Below are 20,557 nucleotides of genomic sequence, written 5' to 3'. Positions count from 1 at the left end.
AAGGGGGCAAAAGATTTGAACAAAGAAGATATATGGGTGGCAAATAAGCACATATTCAACATCGTTAATCACTAAGGACATAAACATTAAACCCACACTGATATACCACTACATACCTATTTGAATGGCTAAAATTAGAAAAACTGAGCATACCAAGTGCTAGTGAGGATGTGGAGCAAATGGAACATTCACACACTTCAAGTGGGAGTGGAAGATAGTACAATCACTTTGGAAAACAGTTTGGCAGTTTCATAAATAAACATATACCTACCAGATCATCCAGCAATTATGTTCCTAAGTATTTACCCAAAGGCACATATCCATAAAAAGGCATGAATATAAATGTTCCTAGCAGTTTTATTTAAATAGTCAAAAACTGGAAACAACTCAAATATCTACCAACAGATAAACACTCTGTGGTATATCCATACAATGGAATACTACTCAGCAGTAAAAAAGGATAAACTATTGATGTATGAAAAACCATGAATTTCAAAATAATTATTCCGAGTAAAAGGAGACCAGCCCCTACCCCTCAAAAAAGAGTACATACTGAATCATTCCATTTACATAAAATTCTAAAAAATACTAACTAATCTATAATAACAGAAATCAGATCAACTGTTGCCTGGGGACAATAGAACAAGGAAAGGAATTTAAAAGATTCAAGAAAACTTTTGAAAGTGCTGGATCTGCTCATGATCATGATTGTGATAATGTCTCACAGGTGCATACATGTCAAAATGCACCCAACTGTATACTTTAAATATGTGTACTTTATCTGCCAGTGCTACTGTGTCAATTATACTTTGATAAAGCTGTTCATATAAAACTGAAAAAGTTCAAAAGGAAGTATTTAGGAAGGATAATTAATTTTATTTGGTCTAATCTCTGCAGTGTCATATGTAAACAGTTGTTTGACAGCTGAGAATTAAATCACAACAGTCTTAATCTTTAGTGAGGCTGTTGAAAAACATTAAATGTAATCCAATTCATAACCTATAACAAACACCTTCAATTCACTATCTCCTCATCTTATTTATCTTTCATAGATGCCCAGGGCTGCCCCTAAAAGACTCTCTTTCCTTCTCTAAACACCCCGAATTCTCTCTTCCTCAGCCTTGCCCTGGAAACTGACTGTGGTCATTTTCCCCATCTTTCCTCTCCCTTCCTAGAAGTATTCTCCAGTTACTCTATCGCTGCCTCGCCCAGCACCTTTATTCTTCTCAACTCTGATCTACTCCTTCTAGCTCAGCATTTTTCTATCCATTATCCTAAGCAGCATAACTGAAACCCCAGAGGCCAAAAAGTAAAAATAATCTTCTCTGGAAGCAGAATGAGTAAAGGCAGAGAGGAATGCTGAGCATAACAGCTGGGTGGTGGAGGGGAATCTCTAATTTTAAAAAGAAAAGATTGGTCCCAAGATCCTGGTCCCCTCTCTGCTCAGAGATCCTCTCTCTGCTCACGTCTCTCCTCATTCATTCTCACAGGCAAAGAGACTCGGTTTTCCTCCATTCAGTCTTCTCATTCTGACTCTAAACTGCATCCCTATCCCTGAAACACAATGCCCCTTCCCAGCACACAATGCCCATTCTCTTTCTACTGCTGTTTTAGGCTTTTTTTTTTTTTTTTTTTTTTTTTTTTTTTTTTTTTTTTGCCTCTTCTCAACCCCTCCCAAGCCACTAGAAGAGAAATGACCCATTTCATTGTTTTAAATAGCTCTCTCTTCACATGTATCTTTGGACTTGTAGATGATGCAAATTCTTTATGAATTTCAATTTTAAAGGCTCTGTTTGTTAAATGTTTGTCCATTTGTCTGCATTGAGTTAATATAATTAACCTGTCTCTCTGCAGCACTGCTCTCTGTAGAAGACAGTAAAGTCTGTTGCATCAACTTCTTCCAGGTTTCGTATCACGGTGGCTGCAGGGTTTGCCCACACTGAACACGCAACTGTCTGCCACCGCTTCACCCACTCCTCCCACTTGTCTCACTCTCCTCCTCCTGCTTCATGTTCCAACATTATCAAACCACCTATCGTCCTCAACTTTACGTCCCTGGAACACCATCACCTGGGAATTACCCTCTGCCTAAAGCAGAGGTCAGCAAACTTTTTCTATAAAGGACCATATACAAATATTTCTGGCTTCACAGCCCATGTGGTCTCTGTGCCAACTACTCCGTTCTGCTATCATTGCACAAATGCAGCCACAGGCTATACATAAATGAATTGAGTGTGGCTGAGTTATAATAAATCTTTATTTCCAAAAACAGCCAACAGATTTGGCCTGTGGGTCTTATTTTGCCAAACCTTGATCTAAAATGTCATCCCTTCCCAATCTCCACCTGACTACCTCCTAGTTCTCCTACAAGACTAAGCACATTACCTTCTGGAGAGTGCTTTCTCCTATGACTGGTCAGGTTCATCCTTTCTTTGTACTCTCATAGGAATATATATGGAACATATTTTGTAGAGGCAAGAAAAGTTTCTTCCCAAAGACTCATGGTTTCTTCCATGAGGAAGGAGCTCTGCTATCATAACACTACTGGCCTTTCTCTACTCCTACTTACTCCTCTCCATGGGAGATGGAGCAGCTTGGAGGAGTCTAGCTCCTTCTCTCACTCGTGGGAGCAAACTGGCCACAGAGAATACGTATTTCTCCTGCTTTTCCATGCCACAGAGGGCACTCTCTGCCACTCCTGGGGAAGGCTTGTCTGCCAGTACTACTGTGTTCGGACACATAAGTCTGTCTTACTCCAGAGTTCTCCATTATCAGTTTAACCAGTAACAACAGTAATATTTTTATCTCCATATATCTTACTTCCTGATTACCTCTTAATTGGTTCAGAACTCTAGAAGGAAACAGAAATGCTATTTATAAGGCCCCATTGAACCCCAAGATACACCAGTAGCCACGTTTTCAGCATTTTGCTCAGGAATTTTCTTTGGGTATCTTCTGTCACCTCAGTTCAGTGATTACCCAAGGGGACTTCAGTCATCTGGAGAGTCCTTCCAATTGTCATAAACTGATCCAGAAATGCAAATCTTTCTTTCATACTGACAGCAAATGACACCAGTCTGTTAGCTTTTATTTTTACCTAAAATCGAATACTGCTTACTAATAACCTGTTGAGTACTATAGTCTGGATATGTTTGTTCCCCAAACCTCATGTGGAAATTTGATCCCCAATGTTGGAGGTGGAGCTTGGGTTATGGGGGTGGAGCCCTCATGGATGGCTTGGTTCATCCTCAGGGTAATGAGTAAGTTCTCACTCTCATTTCTGCAGGAGTTGGTTGTTAAAAAGAGCCAGCACCTCCTCTTTCTCTCTTTCTAGCCATGAGATCTCTGCATATACCAGCTACCCTTTTTCTGCTGCCATGTGTGGAAGCTGCCTGAGTCCCTCACCAGGAAAAGATGATGGCTCCATGCTTCTTGTACAGCCTGCAGAACCCTGAGCTAAATAAACCTCAAATTACCCAGCCTCAAGTATTCCTCTATGGCAACACAAATGGACTAAGACAGTGAGTTAGCAGTAGTTTCTAAGTTGAAAGTACTAATAGAGTTTACTAAATATTTAATTACATATTCAGTTAAGAAATCTGGCAGCCACACTTTTGGAAATCCTGTAAAACTTTTATTAAGCATGAGTACATAAGATAGAATTTCAGTAGTTTTCAGGAAAGACAATTTGTGAATAGTGTTATCACTGATGCTGTCTTCAATTGATCATGGTTTTCAACCACTGTTATTCAAAATTATCCCACCTGTTCTCAGTAGAAAATCACTCAGTAATAGCAAATTAAAAATTCAAAAATATTTTAAATGACCCAGCAGTTCCAATTCTGTGGAATATGCTCCAAAAAAATAGTTGGCAATGTTCATCAAAAGACATGTATAAGAATGTTCATAACATTCTTATAACACAAATATTCTTATAACATATATTTTTATAACTAATAACATATATTCTATATAACATATATTCTTATAACAAAGCTTCATAACACAGCTTTGTCTTGTAATAGCTAAAAATTGCTAACAACCCAAATACCCATCATAGAATAATAAATAAATGGTGGAATATTTATAAAGTTGACTATTACACAGCCATGAAAAAGAACAAACTACTTTTACATACTTTTGCATGGAGCAACATGGGTGAATCTCACATACATAAAGATGAGCAATGGATTGCCAGCAACATGGCAGAAGAGGAACAGATCTAGGCTGCAGCTCCCAGTGAGACCAACACAGTAGGCAGGTGATTTCTGTGTTTCCAACTGAGGTACCCGGTTCATCTCACTGGAACTGGATAGACAGTGGGTGCAGCCCATAGACAGTGGGCAGAAGCAGAGTGGGCAGAAGCAGGGTGGGATGTTGCTTCACCCAGGAAATGCAAGGGGTTGGGGAACTCCCTCCCCTAGCCAAGGGAAGCCGTGAGGAATTGTGCTGCGAGGAATGGTGCATTCCAGCCCAGATAGTATGCTTTTCCCATGGTCTTCACAACCCACAGACCAGGAGATTCCCTCAGGTGCCTACACCACCAGGGCCCAGGGTTTCCAGCACAAAACTGAGAGGCCATTTGGGCAGACACCAAGCTAGCTGCAGGAGTTTTTTTGTACCCCATTGGCACGTGGAACGCCAGCGAGACAGAACCGTTCACTCCCCTGGAAAGGTGGTGCTGAAGCCAGGGAGCCGAGTGGTCTAGCTCAGCGGATCCCACCCCCATGGAGCCCAGCAAGCTAAGATCCACTGGCTTGAAATTCTCGCTGCCAGCACAGCAGTGTGAAGTCAACCTGGGATGCTCGAGCTTTGTGGGGGGAGGGGCATCCACCATTACTGAGGCTTGAGTAGGTGGTTTTCCCCTCACAGTGTAAACAAAACCACTGGGAAGTTCGAACTGGGCAGAGCCCACCACGGCACCACAAACCCGCTGCAGCCAGACTGCCTCTCTAGATTCCTCCTGTCTGGGCAAGGCATCTCTGAAAGAAAGGCAGCAGTGCCAGTCAGGGGCTTATAGATAAAACTCCTGTCTCCCTGGGATAGAGCATCTGGGGAAAGGGGCAGCTGTGGGTGCAGCTTCAGCGGACTTAAACGTTTCTGCCTGACGGCTCCGAAGAGAGCAGCAGATCTCCCAGCACAGTGCTCGAGCTCTGCTAAGCGACTTACTGCCTCCTAAAGTGGGTCCCTGATCCCCACGCCTCCTGACTGGGAGATACCTCCCAGCAGAGGTCTACAGACACCTCATACAGGAGTGGTCCGGCTGGCATCTAGTGGGTGCCCCTCTGGGATGAAGCTTGCAGAGGAAGGAGCAGGCAGCAATCTTTGCTGTTCTGCAGCCTCCACTGGTGATACCCAGACAAACAGGGTCTGGAGTGGACCTCCAGCAAACTCCAGCAGAGCTGCAGAAGAGGGGCTTGACTGTTAGAAGAAAACCAACAGAAAGAAAACAATAGTATCAACATCAACAAAAAGGACACCCATGCAAAAACCCCATCTGAAGGTTGCCAACATCAAAAAGCAAAGGTAGATAAATCCACAAAGATGAGGAAAAACCAGTGCAAAAAAAAACCCTGAAAATTCCAAAAACCAGAACACATCTTCTCCAAAGGATCACAACTCCTGGTCAGCAGGGGCACAAAACTGGACAGAGAATGAGTTTGATGAATTGACAGAAGTAGGCTTCAGAAGGTGGGTAATAACAAACTCCTCCGAGCTAAAGGAGCATGTTCTAAAGCAATGCAAGGAAGCTAAGAACGTTGAGAAAAGATTAGACAAATTGCTAACTAGAATAACCAGTTCAGAGAAGAACATAAACAACCTGATGGAGCTGAAAAACACAGCACGAGAACTCCATGAAGCATACACAAGTATCAATAGCTGAATTGATCAAGCAGAAGAAAGGATATCAGAGACTGAAGATCAACTTAATGAAATAAAACGTGAAGACAAGGTTAAAGAAAAAAGAATAAAAGGAATGAACAAAGTCTCCAAGAAATATGGGACTATGTGAAGAGATCAAACCTACATTTGGTGCACCTGAAAGTGATGGGGAGAATGGAACCAAGTTGGAAAACACACTTCAGGATATTATCCAGGAGAACGTCCCCAACCCAGCAAGACAGGCCAACATTCAAATTCAGGAAACACAGAGAACACCACTAAGATACTCCTCGAGAAGAGCAACCCCAAGACACATAATCGTCAGATTCACCAAGGCTGAAATGAAGGAAAAAATGTTAAGGGAAGCCAGAGAGAAAGGTCAGGTTACCCACAAAGGGAAGCCCGTCAGACTAACAGCAGATCTCTAGGCAGAAACCCTACAAGCCAGAAGAGAGTGGGGACCAATATTCAACATTCTTAAAGAACAGAATTTTCGACCCAGAATTTCAAATCCAGCCAAACTAAGCCTCATAAGTGAAGGAGAAATAAAATCCTTTACAGACAAGTGAATGTTGAGGGATTTTGTCACCACCAGGCCTGCTTTACAAGAGCTCCTGAAGGAAGCACTAAATATGGAAAGGAAAAACTGGTACCAGCCACTGCAAAAACATACCAAAATGTAAAGACCATCAATACTATGAAGAAACTGCATCAATGAATGGGCAAAATAACCAGCTAGCATCCTAATGACAGGATCAAATTCTCACATAACAATATTAACCTTAAATGTAAATGAGCTAAATGCTCCAGTTAAAAGACACAGACAGGCAAATTGGCTAAAGAGTCAAGACCCATCATTGTGCTGTATTCAGGAGACCCATTTCACGTGCAAAGACACAAAATAAAGGGATGGAGGAATAGTTACCAAGCAAATGAAAAGCAAAAAAAAAAAAAAAGCAGGGGTTGCAATCCTAGTCTCTGATAAAACAGACCTTAAACCAACAAAGATCAAAAAGGACACAGAAGAGTATTACATAATGGTGAGGAGATCAATGCAACAAGAAGAGCTAACTATCCTAAATATATATGCACCGAATACAGGAGCACCCAGATTCATAAAGCAAGTTCTTGGAGACCTACAAAGAGACTTAGACTCCTGCACAATAATAGTAGGAGACTTTAACACCCCACTGGCAATATTAGACAGATCAACGGGACAGAAACTTAACAAGGATATCTAGGACTTGAACTCAGCTCTAGACCAAGCAGACCTAATAAACATCTATAGAATGCTCCACCCCAAATCAACAGAATATACATTCTTCTCAGCACCACATTGCACTTATTCTAAAATTGAACACATAATTGAAAGTAAAACACTTCTCAGCAAATGCAAAACAGAAATCATAACAAACAGTCTCTCAGACCACAGTGCAATCAAATTAGAACTCAGGATTAAGAAATTCACTCAAAACAGCATGACTACATGGAAACTGAACAACCTGCTCCTGAATGACAACTGGGTAAATAAAAAAATTAAGGCAGAAATAAATAACTTCTTTGAAACCATGGAGAATAATCACACAACATACCAGAATCTCTGGGACACAGCCAAAGCAATGTTTAGGGGAAATTTATAGCACTGAATGCCCATAGGAGAAAGAGGGAAAGATCTAAAATCGACAACCTAACATCACAATTGAAAGAACTAGAGAAACAAGAGCAAACCAATTCAAAAGCTAGTAGAAGACAAGAAATAACTAAGATTAGAGAAGAACTGAAGGAGATGGAGACACGAAAAACCCTTCGAAAAAAACCAATGAATCCAGGAGCCGGTTTTTTTAAAAGATTAACAAAAATAGATAGACTGCTAGCCAGACTAATAAACAAGAAAAGAGAGAAGAATCAAATAGACACAATAAAAAATAATAAAGGGGATATATCACCACTGATCCCACAGAAATACAAACTACCATCAGATAATACTATAAACACCTCTATGCAAATAAACTAGAAAATCTAGAAAAAATGGATAAATTCCTGGACACACACACCCTCCCAAGACTAAAGCAGGAAGAAGTTGAATCCCTGAATAGGCCAATAACAAGTTCTGAAATTGAGGCAGTAAATAATAGCCTTCCAACCAATCAAAGCCCAGGACAAGACAGATTCACAGCCAAATTCTACCACAGGTACAAAGAAGAGCTGGTATCATTCCTTCTGAAATTACTCCAAACAACAGAAAAAGAGGGACTCCTCCATAAGTCATTTTATGAGGCTAGCATCATCCTGATACTAAAACCTGCCAGAGACACACAAAAAAAAGAAAATTTCAGGCCAATATCCCTGTGAACATTGATGCAAAAAATCCTCAATAAAATACTGGTAAACTGAATCCAGCAGCATATCAAAAAGCTTATCCACCAAGATCAAGTCAGCTTCATCCTGGGATGCAAGGCTGGTTCAACACACACAAATCAATAAATGTAATCTATCACATAAACAGTACCAATGACAAAAACCACATGATTATCTCAATAGATGCAGAAAAGGCCTTCAACAAAATTCAACAGCCTTTCATGCTAAAAACTCTTAGTAAACTAGGTATTGATGGAATGTATCTCAAAATATTAAGAGATATTTATGACAACCCCCAACCAATATCAGACTGAATGGGCAAAAACTGGAAGCATTCCCTTTCAAAAACAGCACAAGACAAGGATGCCCTCTCTCACCACTCCTATTCAACATAGTATTGGAAGTTCTGGCCAGGGCAGTCAGGCAAAAGAAAGAAATAAGGGGTATTCACATAGGAAAAGAGGAAGTCAAATTGTCTCTGTTTGCAGATGACGTGATTGTATACTTAGAAAACCCCATCATCTCAGCCCAAAATCTTCTTAAGCTGATAACCAACTTCAGCAAAGTCTCAGAATACAAAAATCAATGTGCAAAAATCACAGGCATTCCTATACACCAATAATAGACAAACAGAGAGCCAAATCATGAGTGAATTCCCATCACAATTGCTACAAAGACAATAAAATACCTGGGAATACAACTTACAAGGGATGTGAAGGACCTCTTCAAGGAGAACTGCAAACCACTGCTCAAGGAAATAAGAGAGGACACAAACAAATGGAAAAACATTCCATGCTCATGGATAGGAAGAATCAATATCTTGAAAATGGCCATGCTACCCAAAGTAATTTATAGATTCAATGCTATCCCCATCAAGCTACCATTGACTTTCTTCACAGAATTGGAAAAAACTACTTTAAATTTCATATGGAACCAAAAAAGAGCCCACATAGCCAAGACAATCCTAAGCAAAAAAAACGAAGCTGCAGGCATCATACTACCTGACTTCAAACTACATTACAAGGCTACGGTAACCAAAACAGCCAGTTTCGGTTACCAGTACTGGTACCAAAACAGATATATAGGCCAATGGAACAGAACAGAAGCCTCAGAAATAATACTACACAGCTACAACCATCTGATCTTTGACAAACCTGACAAAAATAAGCAATGGGGAAAGGATTCCCTATTCAATAAATGGTGTTGGGAAAACTAGCTAGCCATAGGCAGAAAACTGAAACTGCACCCCTTCCTTACACCTTATACAAAAATTAACTCAAGATGGATTAAAGACTGAAACATAAGACCTAAAACCATAAAAACTCTAAAAGAAAACCTAAGCAATACCATTCAGGACATAGGCATGGGCAAAGACTTCATGACTAAAACACCAAAAGCAATCACAACAAAAGCCAAAATTGACAAATGGGATCTACTTAAACTAAAGAGCTTCTGCACAGCAAAAGAAACTACTATCAGAGTGAACAGGCAACCTACAGAATGGGAGAAAATTTTTGCAATCTATCCATCTGACAAAGGGCTAATATCCAGAATCTACAAGGAACTTAAACAAATTTACAAGAAAAAAACAAACAACCCCATCAAAAAGTGGGCAAAGGATATGAACAGACACTTCTCAAAAGAAGACATTTATGCAGCCAACAAACATATGAAAAAAAGCTCCTCATCACTGGTCATCAGAGAAATGCAAATCAAAACCACAATGAGATACCATCTCATGCCAGTTAGAATGGTGATCATTAAAAAGTCAGGAAACAACAGATGCTGGAGAGGATGCGGAGAAATAGGAATTCTTTTACACTGTTGGTGGGAGTGTAAATTAGTTCAACCATTGTGGAAGACAGCGTGGCGATTTCTCAAGGATCTAGAACCAGAAATACCATTTGACCCAGCAATCTCATTACTGGGTATATTCCCAAAGGATTATAAATCATTCTACTACAAAGACACTTGCACACGTATGTTTATTGCAGCACTATTCATAATAGCAAAGGCTTGGAACCAACACAAATGCCCATCAATGATAGACTGGATAAAGAAAATGTGGCACATATACACCATGGAATACTATGCAGCCATAAAAAGAAGAGTTCATGTCCTTTGCAGGAACGTGGATGAAGCTAGAAACCATCATTCTCAGCAAACTAACACAGGAACAGAAAACCAAACACCGCATGTTCTCACTCATAAGTGAAAGTTGGACAATGAGAACGTATGGGCACAGGGAGGGGAACATCACACACCAGGGCCTGTCAGGGGGTAGAGGGCACAGGAAGGGATAGCATTGGACGAAGTACCTAATGTAGATGATGGGTTGATAGATGTAGGAAACCACCATGGCACATGTATACCCATGTAACAAGCCTGCACGTTCTGCACATGTATCCAAGAACTTAAAGTATAATAATAATAAAAAGATAAGCAAAAGAAGCCAGATACAAAAGATATAATATCATGTGATTCCATTTATATGAAGATTCAACTTATATGAATTTATATGAAGTGTATTAGTTATAGACAAAACTAGTCTGTTGCTATAGAAGTCAAAGTAGTGATTATCTCTGCTGCAGAAATGTAAAAGGGCAAGAAAGAGCCTTCTGAGATATGGGAAATTGTCTACAACCTGATTTGAGTGATGATTCAACAGTGTGCACGTGTTTGTTGCTGTGAGTGTGTGTAAATTCATTGAATTGTACAGTTAAGATCAATGCACTTTACACCATATATATGTATACTTATATGTATATTTAAAGAGAGAGAGAATAATTTCTGCATGCCTGACATTTAGCTGGGCCTTTGAGATATGTTGATTAAAAAAAACACACAGTTTTATTCCCCTTGGTATAGTGTATTCCTGGTACCAGTTCAGTCTCTATACTCAATAAATGGTTGGTAATCTGAACTGAGCTTTCTTCTTTTATACTAAGCATTTAAACTTTAAAAAATATATACTATTGCTGATGCTAATGGCAACAGCAGTGCTTCACTTTTCCTTGACAAACATGTTTTGTTTTTAGGCTTTTTTAATCCAAGGTCATCCTGATGCCTCATTATGGAAAAATCCCAGAATCTTTCCTCCCTTCAGCAAAGGAGCTACATGCACTTTCATCCTGCAGATTTCAAAATTGATTATCTGTGCTGCTAGCATTCTCCATATCCCATGGAGTTGTGTGCTAAAATCCAGAGCAATGAATACACCTCTGAAAAATGATGCTTTCGAACCTGCCTCGTGGTGCAGTAAATTTAAAAGTACTCTTAATAATAATAAGGATCAACATTGACTTTAATAGTCCTCAAGCCCATCACGTAATTTCATTAGCCACCCAGCACAGATGCAAGCAGGGGTGATGTCATACTTTTTCCCCTTGCTCTGAAACCTGAGTCAGGCGCCAGAGATGGAAACCAGTTTTACAGACTCTAATCGGATTAAAGCTCCTGGCAGCCTCTAATCAATAGGTGGTAGCTGGAGGAATCTCAAAATGTTCAAAGCCCTCTCTGGCCCCTTCATGGGCATGGCCTCACTCAAGTAGAAAGGAAGTTCAGGTGGTCTCTTTCTACAAGTCGAGAAAGTCTAAATGGTATGTCCTAGGGCACTGTGTTAGTTGCGGTTTTCCCCAGGACTCAGGTCCATACATGAGAGAGGAATTGTCACTAATGCAGCAGCCTCAAGTTTTCCTTTCTGATCTTACCTAAAGGAAACCTCTAACTATTCACACAACCATCATACAGTAAACTAGCAGTTACGATCACAGGCTTTGGTGTCAGGCACAGCTTGATCTAAAACCTAGCTCTTCCACTGACTAAACAACCTCTAGCAAGCTAGCCTTCCTGTGTTAGACTCAATTTTCTCATCTATAAAGTGGGGATAATAACACCTACCTCACAGAAGTGTAGTGAGGAAAAAGAGAGTTAATGTGTACACAAAGGGCTTATGAATAGTCCTTGCCCTGTGTAGTTACATGCTCAACAAATGATTGCTAATAAAAAGAAATAAGCTATGATTAATAGCTACCAATTATCATTATGATTCTTAAAACTCTGAAATTCCCTCTTACAATCAGAGAGAATTCTTTTTTGCCTTTATCATTTTACTTACCTGAACTTTCCCGCCTCTCCAACTTAGGGCAAGTGGGAAGCCAGTGCCTAGACGTGCTCATAACTTCCAGGTTGCTTTAACAAGAACTTCAATAACACGGCAAAATACAATGACCTCATCATCCCAATGTTGCAGAAGTAAAAATCAATGCTACTTAAAAAGCCTGACAATCAATCAAAGTCTAGCCAGATATCCGTGGAAGTCAAACAGACCATGTAAAACTCAGATTCACCTAGGGATCTCATTAAAATGCTGCAGCAGTAGTTCCCTGATGTAAGCTGGGAGTTTTCACTTGGCTTTTTTTTTTTTCAAATATGGAGTCCTGGTGAGGTCAGGGCTATATGTCTCCCCAGCAGCTGGCTCGGGAGCACTTTTATTGGCTGGATGCCCTCACTGGAATTACCAGTGCAAACGGTCATTCATACGTCAATGTCATCCCACCCTCCCGTGGTGACACAGACCTTCTCCTACAGAAACCACATGCTGCTTTAGTCCAAAATAAGCTCTGAAAAAGTAATAAACATTATTGTATTTCACTTTATTTTATTTTATTTTATTTTATTTTTATTTTGAGACAGAGTCTCGCTCTGTTGCCAGGCTGGAGTGCAGTGGCGTGATCTCAGCTCACTGCAACCTCCACCTCCTGGGTTCAAGTGATTCTCCTGCCTCAGCCTCCCGAGTAGCTGGGATTACAGGTACACACCACCACACTCAGCTAATTTTTGTATTTTTAGTAGACATGGGATTTCATCATGTTGGCCAGGATGGTCTCGATCTCTTGACCTCGTGATCCGCCCACCTCAGCCTCCCAAAGTGCTGGGATAATCCTTACCTGTTCCTCCTTTGCAGGGCAGATAGAACATGATAATTGGAGATGCATGAAACGTGATTAACGTCTCTGTGTAATCAGGACTTGCAACACACTTAATTTTTTTTTAATAGTGAAAATTTTATTGGAGATCATTGAAGTGAAGACTGATAAACACTTGCCCTGGGTGGGTTACAACCAACTTTTCTTTTTTTTTTTAAGTTTTTTAAATTATACTTTAAGTTCTTGGATACATGTGTAAAACATGCAGGTTTGTTACATAGGTATACACGTGCCATGGTGGTTTGCTGCACCCATCACCCCGTCATCTACATTAGGTATTTATCCTAATGCTATCCCTCCCCTAGCCCTCCCACTCCCCGACAGGCCCCAATGTGTGATGTTCCCCTCCCAGCATCCATGCAACACACTTAATTTCTATTGCATAGTACTATAGGGGTTACAGAAAGCATAATTTTAAGATAATGGATTTATATTCTATGGGCTTCTTTCTAAAACCTTATAATTCAAATGTGAATATAAGACAAATCCCCTCCCTGAGCTCAGGTCATTTTAAGAGATAACACCTACTATGGACCACATGTTCTTCGAGGCACAAGAGATACAAAGATGGATAATGCATGAGCCTGCCCTTCTTTGGATTCTATGAGACCAGAAGGCATAGATCCCCCTAACTCCAGACCCAGTCCCCCGAAAAACACCAACAGGATTAAATACACACCATTGAGTTAATAGGACACACCATTGAATTAAAACTTTTTTTTTACTCTAGCAGTAAAGAAAATGACTAAACTCTGGATTATCTACTCCAAAACAATCAACTTAGAGTAGAAACTTAAACTACTATGAAAAAAAATGATTGAACCGGAATAAGAAGGCCCGATGTTCCCAACAGCATTGGCAACCGATTCATTTAGAAACTCAGTAAAAGTCAACTCAGAAGCCCACTTCTTAGCCAACTTCATGTCCCATGCATACATGGAGGGTAAGGGAATGAGTTTATACATTACAAATTATGTCTTCCGACTGGGCACAATGGCTCACGCCTGTAATCCCAGCACTTTGCGAGGCCGAGGCAGGTGGATCACTTGAGGTCAGAAGTTTAAGAGCTGCCTGGCCAACATGGTGAAACCCATTCTCTATTAAAAATACAAAAATTAGCCAGGCATGGTGGTGGGTGCCTGTGGTCCCAGATACTTGGGAGGCTGAGGCAGGAGAATCGCTAGAACCCAGGAGGCAGAGATTGCAGTGAGCTGGGATCATGCCACTGCACTACCATCTGGGTGACAGAGTGAGACTCTATCTGAAAAAAAAAATTATGTCTTCTTCAATCCCTCAGGAACACACTCTCATTTCTTTAATTCACCTCCCTATGTGTAAGTATAATACTAATACCTCCCTCCTGGGGTTGTTGTGAGGGTTAAATGAAGCAATATTTTTTTTTAGTCTAAAAAAGCACCTGGCTTATACTAGGGACTCACTGAATGATAGCTAATAGAAAATTCAGTACCAGGATCCTCGAAAACAATGTGACCACAGACACCACACCCCCTGGCTAGCTTCTGGTTTTTCTTACTTTGAAGCAGGAGAAGCAGACTTCTTTCTGGTAGTACCAGCCTAGGAAGATCTAAGCTGAGCTACTAGTACAAGAAGATCACGGGGCAATGATTCAATCTTGACAAAAGATCTAGAAACATAGCTAACAGAAAACACAAAGATGACAGGAATATCAATAATCTCAACAACTGTAAACAGGTTACATTCCCTTATTAAAAGAACTTTCAAATTCATTTTTTAAGGCAAGGTCCATCTATATGCTATTTACAAGAGATGTGTGTAACACAAAATAATGCAGAAAGGTTGAAAACATGCAGATGCCCAAAGAGAGACCAAGTGCTATAGTCTGAATGTTTGTGTCCCCCCAAAATTCATATGTTAAAATCATAACCCCCAAGGTGATGGCATTAGGAGGTGAGGGCCTTTCAGAGTTGATTAGAGCATGAGAGTGAAACTCTCATGAATGGGGTTAGGGCTCTTATAAAAGCAAGCCAAGAGAGACCCCTTTCCACCTCTACCATGTGAGGACACAGTGAGAAAGCATTGTCTATGAACCAAGAAGCAGACCATCTACAGACACTGAATCTGCCAGCACCTTGATCTTGGAATTTCCAGACTCCAGATATGTGAGAAATAAATTTCTGCTGTGCATAAGCCACCTAGTTTATGGCATTTTGTTGTAGCAGCCTGAACGGACTAAGACAGCAGGCAAATATAAACAAAAAGGAAACAATATAGCAATATTAATATTACCTCAAATCAAATTCAAGGCAAAAAGCTCTATATGGGACAAAGAAAATTGTTTTATATTAATTAACAATAGATTCATCAGAATATATAGCAACCATGAACATTTTCACCCTGAATATCATGGCAGCAGATACATGGAGAGTAATTACAACACGTCAAGCACAATTCCAAGGTCATTGCATATAGCAACTCATAATCCTCCCAAGAACCCAGTAAACTAGATGATGTGATTTTACAGTTAAGGAAATGTGTCCAAGGTCTGTCAACTCATGAGGGCGGAGCTGGTATTCAAACCAGGCAGCCTGGCGTTAGCATCAATACTCTCAGTTTTTTTACTATATTCTCTCCAAAAAGTAAAAAGAAGTGTTAGAAATTTTTTTTAAAGTTGGCCAGGTGTGGTGGCTCACACCTATAATCCCAGCACTTTGGGAGGCCAAGGCAGGAGGATCACTGGAGCCCAGGAGTTCAAGACCAGCCTGGGCAACACAGCGAGACCCTGTCTCTTTTAAAAGGAAAAAGAAATTTTAAAAAAAATTGTCAAACCCATAGGTATGGTGGAAAAAGTTAGAAAACTATTCCCAAAATTTGTTGTGTCAAGATGACAAAAATAAATATATAAAAGATGTGAATAATACATATTATAAGCTTGAATTCATAGCAAATTATAATCTCTCTAAAAATGAGACACATTCTTTTTAAATGTTTATGAAACATGCATTTAAAATACATAAAGAGAGGCCGGGTGTGGTGGCTCACGCTTGTAATTCCAGCACTTTGGGAGGCCCAGGCAGGTGGATCACGAGGTCAGGAGATAGAGACCATCCTGGCTAACACGGTGAAATTCTGTCTCTACTAAAAGTACAAAAAAATTAGCCGGGCAGGCTGAGGCAGGAGAATGGCGTGAACCTGGGAGGTGGAGCTTGCAGTGAGCCGAGATCACGCCACTGCACTCCAGCCTGGGCAACAGAGCAAGACTCCGTCTCAAAAAAAAAAATTACATAAAGAGAAATTATTTACTAGGCCACAGAAAAATGTTTCCGTAAGTTTCTGATGGTAGAGTTCTTATAGGGTTCATTTACTGATTAAAATGGAATTAAATTCAAAACTTCATTGTTCTAAATAAGTCTGTGTCAAAGAATAAATAAAACCTTAATTTATAAATTATTTGAAAATTAACATATGTTGAAACACTAAATAGAAAATTCTATGGGAAGTAGCCAGAGTTTACTCAGAAAAAAAATCATATCCCTAAATAGGTTTTTTCCTAAAACAAGAAACGTCTAAAATAAATATTTTTGGAGCATTAGACTCAGAAGCTAGAAAAAGAACAACAAAATAAACAAAAGAAACCAATGAATTAGGAAGTTTAAAACAACTAGAATTGTTGAGTAAAACCAAGAGCTAGTTCTTTGGGGAAAAAAAGGATTAAGGGATGTCTGACAAATCTGACAAAACAGAAAAAAGTTTGAGAACACATACACTACATTAGCAATGAAAACATACATCTAACTACAGATAGAGAGGAGACTACTTTTAATAAAATAATACTATTTATATCCTTATGGCAATAATGTAAAGCCAAAAAAACTATTTTCTAAGTTACTACTACTAAAAAAAATTGAAATGATTAGTGAAATCAACTCCCCTCAAAACTTCCAGATGTTGGGTTTATTTAAAAAGTCATATAATGCTTTCAAGAACTCATTTCACAGGACTAATGCAACCCTGATAGCAAAAGCTGAGAAAGTGAAAAAAGAACCAAAAGTCAAATTCATTTATTAATACATATATATGCAAACACCCTAAATATAATATTTACAAATAGAACCAACAACACATTAAAAGCACAATGTAACACCTTTACCTAGGATTTATTTTAGGAATTCAAGGATAGGTAGTTAGAAAAAATATGTCAATGTAATTCACTAGATTAATAGAATAAAAATCAAATGGTATTTTGATAAATGCAGAAAATGCAGTTGATAAATTTCTGAATCCATCCCGGGTTAAACTTATGGGTAAACTAGAAATAGAAGGAAACTTTAATATGATACAGATCTTTTTTTTTTTTTTTTTTTTTTTTTTTGAGACAGAGTCTCACTCTGTCGTCCAGGCTGCAGTGCAGTGGTGCAATCTCGGCTCACTGCAACCTTCACCTCCCGGGTTCAAAGTGGTTCTCCTGCCTCAGGCTCCCAAGTAGCTAGGACCACAGGTGTGCCCCACCACACCTGGATAATTTTTTGTATTTTTAGTAGAGACAAGGTTTCACCATGTTGGCCAGGCTGGTCTCGAACTCCTGACCTCAGGTGATCCGGCCGGCTTTGGCCTCCCAAAGTGCTGTGATTACAGGTGTGAGCCACTGCATCCAGCCAGTAACAGTCTCTTTAAAAAGTCACTATTATCTGGGGAAAAAAGTTAAGGGGCCGTTCTTTATTAAAAAGAAAGTAAAGAGACCTAAACACCAAAAGGAATGGGTAAAACTTTATTGACCCTTTGGTTTTAAAAAAATAAAAGCAGCAACAAAATATATTTTGAGGAGAAAATATGTACACAAAGAGCAGTAAAAAGGTTAGTATCTCTATCTGATGAAGAGTTATTGTAAATCAGTATTATTTATTTATTCATTCATTTATTTTGAGACAGGGTCCCACTCTGTCACCCAGGCTGGAGTGCAGTGACATCATCACGTCTCACTCAACCTCGACCTCCCCAGACTCAGGTGATCCTCCCACCTCAGCCTCCCGAGCAGCTGGGACTACAGGAACACCACTGTGTCCAGCAAATTTACATATTTTTTGTAGAGACAGGGTTTCGCCATGTTGCCCAGGCCTCGAACTCCTGGGCTTAAGCAATCTTCCTACCTTGGCCTCCCAAAATGCTAGGATTACAGGTATAAGCCACCATGCCCAGCCATAAATCCGTATTTTAAAAAGACAAGTAATCTCCTCTTGCCCCCCAAATAAGTAAAGAATCATGAACAGGACAATTTCAAAAGAAATACAAATTGCCACAAAAAAAAAATATTTAAAAAGTATTTAGCCTGATTAATAGCCAAAGAAATTAAAATTAGAATAACAATGAAATATTTTTTTCAGTTTCAGATTAGCAAAGATTAAACAGAACGATAATATTCAAAGTTGGCAAAGGTGTAACAATACTCTACTGATGAAGTGCAAACTAGTTCAACTTTTTGGAGGTCATGAACTAGATAATGTGCAACAAAATTTTTTAATTACACGTAAATATTCCTTTTGATCTAGCTGTTAAACTTCTAGAATATGTCTAAGGGAAATAAGCAAGTAGGTAAAAATGAATATATATGATTTCTTATTGCAGTATTGTTTATAATTTTTTTAATTAAATCTAAATGACAAATTAAATAAGTTGTGCCAGAGCCATATAACCATATACTCTTAAGCACTTGGAAAGAACAAACACTGAAACTCTATGTATTAGCATAGAAAGAGGTCTGAAAAATATTTTAAATTAAAACAGCTTATAGAAGAGTAGGTATGATTTTGTCTAAAAAAAAGATACATATGTGCTAATACATGTGTTTATAAATGCATAGAAAAACTACTGGAAAAGTATACAACAAATCATAACAGTGGTTATATCTGTGGGGTAGAATTAAGGGGACTTTCTACTGTATGTCTAAAATTTTAGTGATTTATAATCAGCATATATTATGTTTACAATCAGAAAACTAATACCAGTACATTGCAGAGAGAGAGAAAGAGGGATCCTGCGTTCTACTTAATGAAGACAAAGTCCTTGCTCCATCTTAATGGGCTCCTCAAGACATACCCAGGCAAAGCCACTGGGCTTGGGGCAAAAACTCAGCCAGCACTGTGAAAATAAATCTTGCAGTATAAAGCTCCACACACCTAAGCCTTGAGTCATGTCAGAGATTGGGCCCTCTTTAAGTCATCCGTATTGCTACTGAAGTAACTACTCCACATCTGGGAATGAAAGTACATTTCCCCAAGGAAGCTCCTGTTTCCAAATCTCCACCCTGGTTTACCATCAGCTGAGACTCTTGGCCCCTCTTGGACCATCTGCTCAGCAGACCTCTGATCTGGTTAACAGCTTCATTATTTTTAAACTGTCTCTAAGCACAGATTCAGAAGCAAGGGCAGCAAGAATCTCTCCTAAGTCTCCGAAATAAATCAGTCCCTATAATCTGCTTCCCGTGGCCCTCTGTGACTAGACCATGACAGGAGGTGTCATAATCATCATAACATCTTTGCCCTGAGCATCAGTACATAAAAGCATGCGCTTAGCATGGGGCATCTGCCAGGTCAATCCAAGCCAGAGGCTAAGGGAGGGCTTTGCCAAAATGATTCTGAGTGTCACGGAGCTGTGTCTGGGGGCTTCAGCACCTGAGGGTGATTGAAGAAACAGGTCGAAGATGCTGGGTTAGCAAGGAAAGACAGACTCTGAGTAATTACGATCATGACTTGAATACCGTGTGTGAGTAATTAATAATCTATAAATGTCCTGAATGAGCGCACATATTGAGTTATTCCATCATTAAACACGGTGCCAATGTTAATGCAGTTCCTCTGGAGGGTTCATTAACTGGACAGAGTGTCAAGTCAGAGTGAATTTATTTTTTCATTTCTTCCATTTACTTTTTATTTTGTTTCCTTCCATTGTTCATAAATAGAAGTGGTAATTATGGGGGATGGAGGAGCAGCATTTCTCAATTCTTTTGCTGGATATTGTAGGGAAAGGTGGGAATTACCTGTAATCATCTTGCCAAGTCTGAAAGAAAACTAAGTGAAAGTAAATAATTAGCTGAGAGATTTTGGATTTTCGGGTACTTTGAAAAGCCTAATTTCTAAATACTAGAAAGCTGTTGTTTTCATCATGCACTGTGTATATCTGACTCAGTGATCTTTAGGATAGAGAAATCACTGTGCAGGACAATTCAAAAGACACAAAACTCCCATCTTGCCATGGAGGGCTGCAAGTGCCTGGAGAAAAGTTATCTATACCTAAGCCCCACCTCAGAATACTACCTGCTGCCCCAGCATCTCTGAGGATGAGCATCCAAAGGA

At 39.6% G+C, this 20,557-nt stretch overlaps 1 long non-coding RNA gene and 1 other non-coding gene across 2 annotated transcripts in view; one reads left to right on the top strand and one right to left on the bottom strand.

Moving 5' to 3' along the window:
- Nucleotides 1–20,557, bottom strand: part of LOC129527975 (uncharacterized) — a 269,859-nt gene that overhangs the window by 86,988 nt on the left and 162,314 nt on the right. The window lies entirely within an intron of this gene.
- LOC115931329 (U8 small nucleolar RNA) lies at nt 13,166–13,298 on the top strand. Its single transcript, XR_004067836.3, has one exon. It is a non-coding gene; the product is annotated as a U8 small nucleolar RNA (small nucleolar RNA).

Source organism: Gorilla gorilla, chromosome 19 (genome assembly GCF_029281585.2).
Source record: "Gorilla gorilla gorilla isolate KB3781 chromosome 19, NHGRI_mGorGor1-v2.1_pri, whole genome shotgun sequence".
Taxonomy (NCBI): Eukaryota; Metazoa; Chordata; class Mammalia; order Primates; family Hominidae; genus Gorilla; species Gorilla gorilla.
This window is presented reverse-complemented; position numbering and strand designations above follow the sequence as displayed.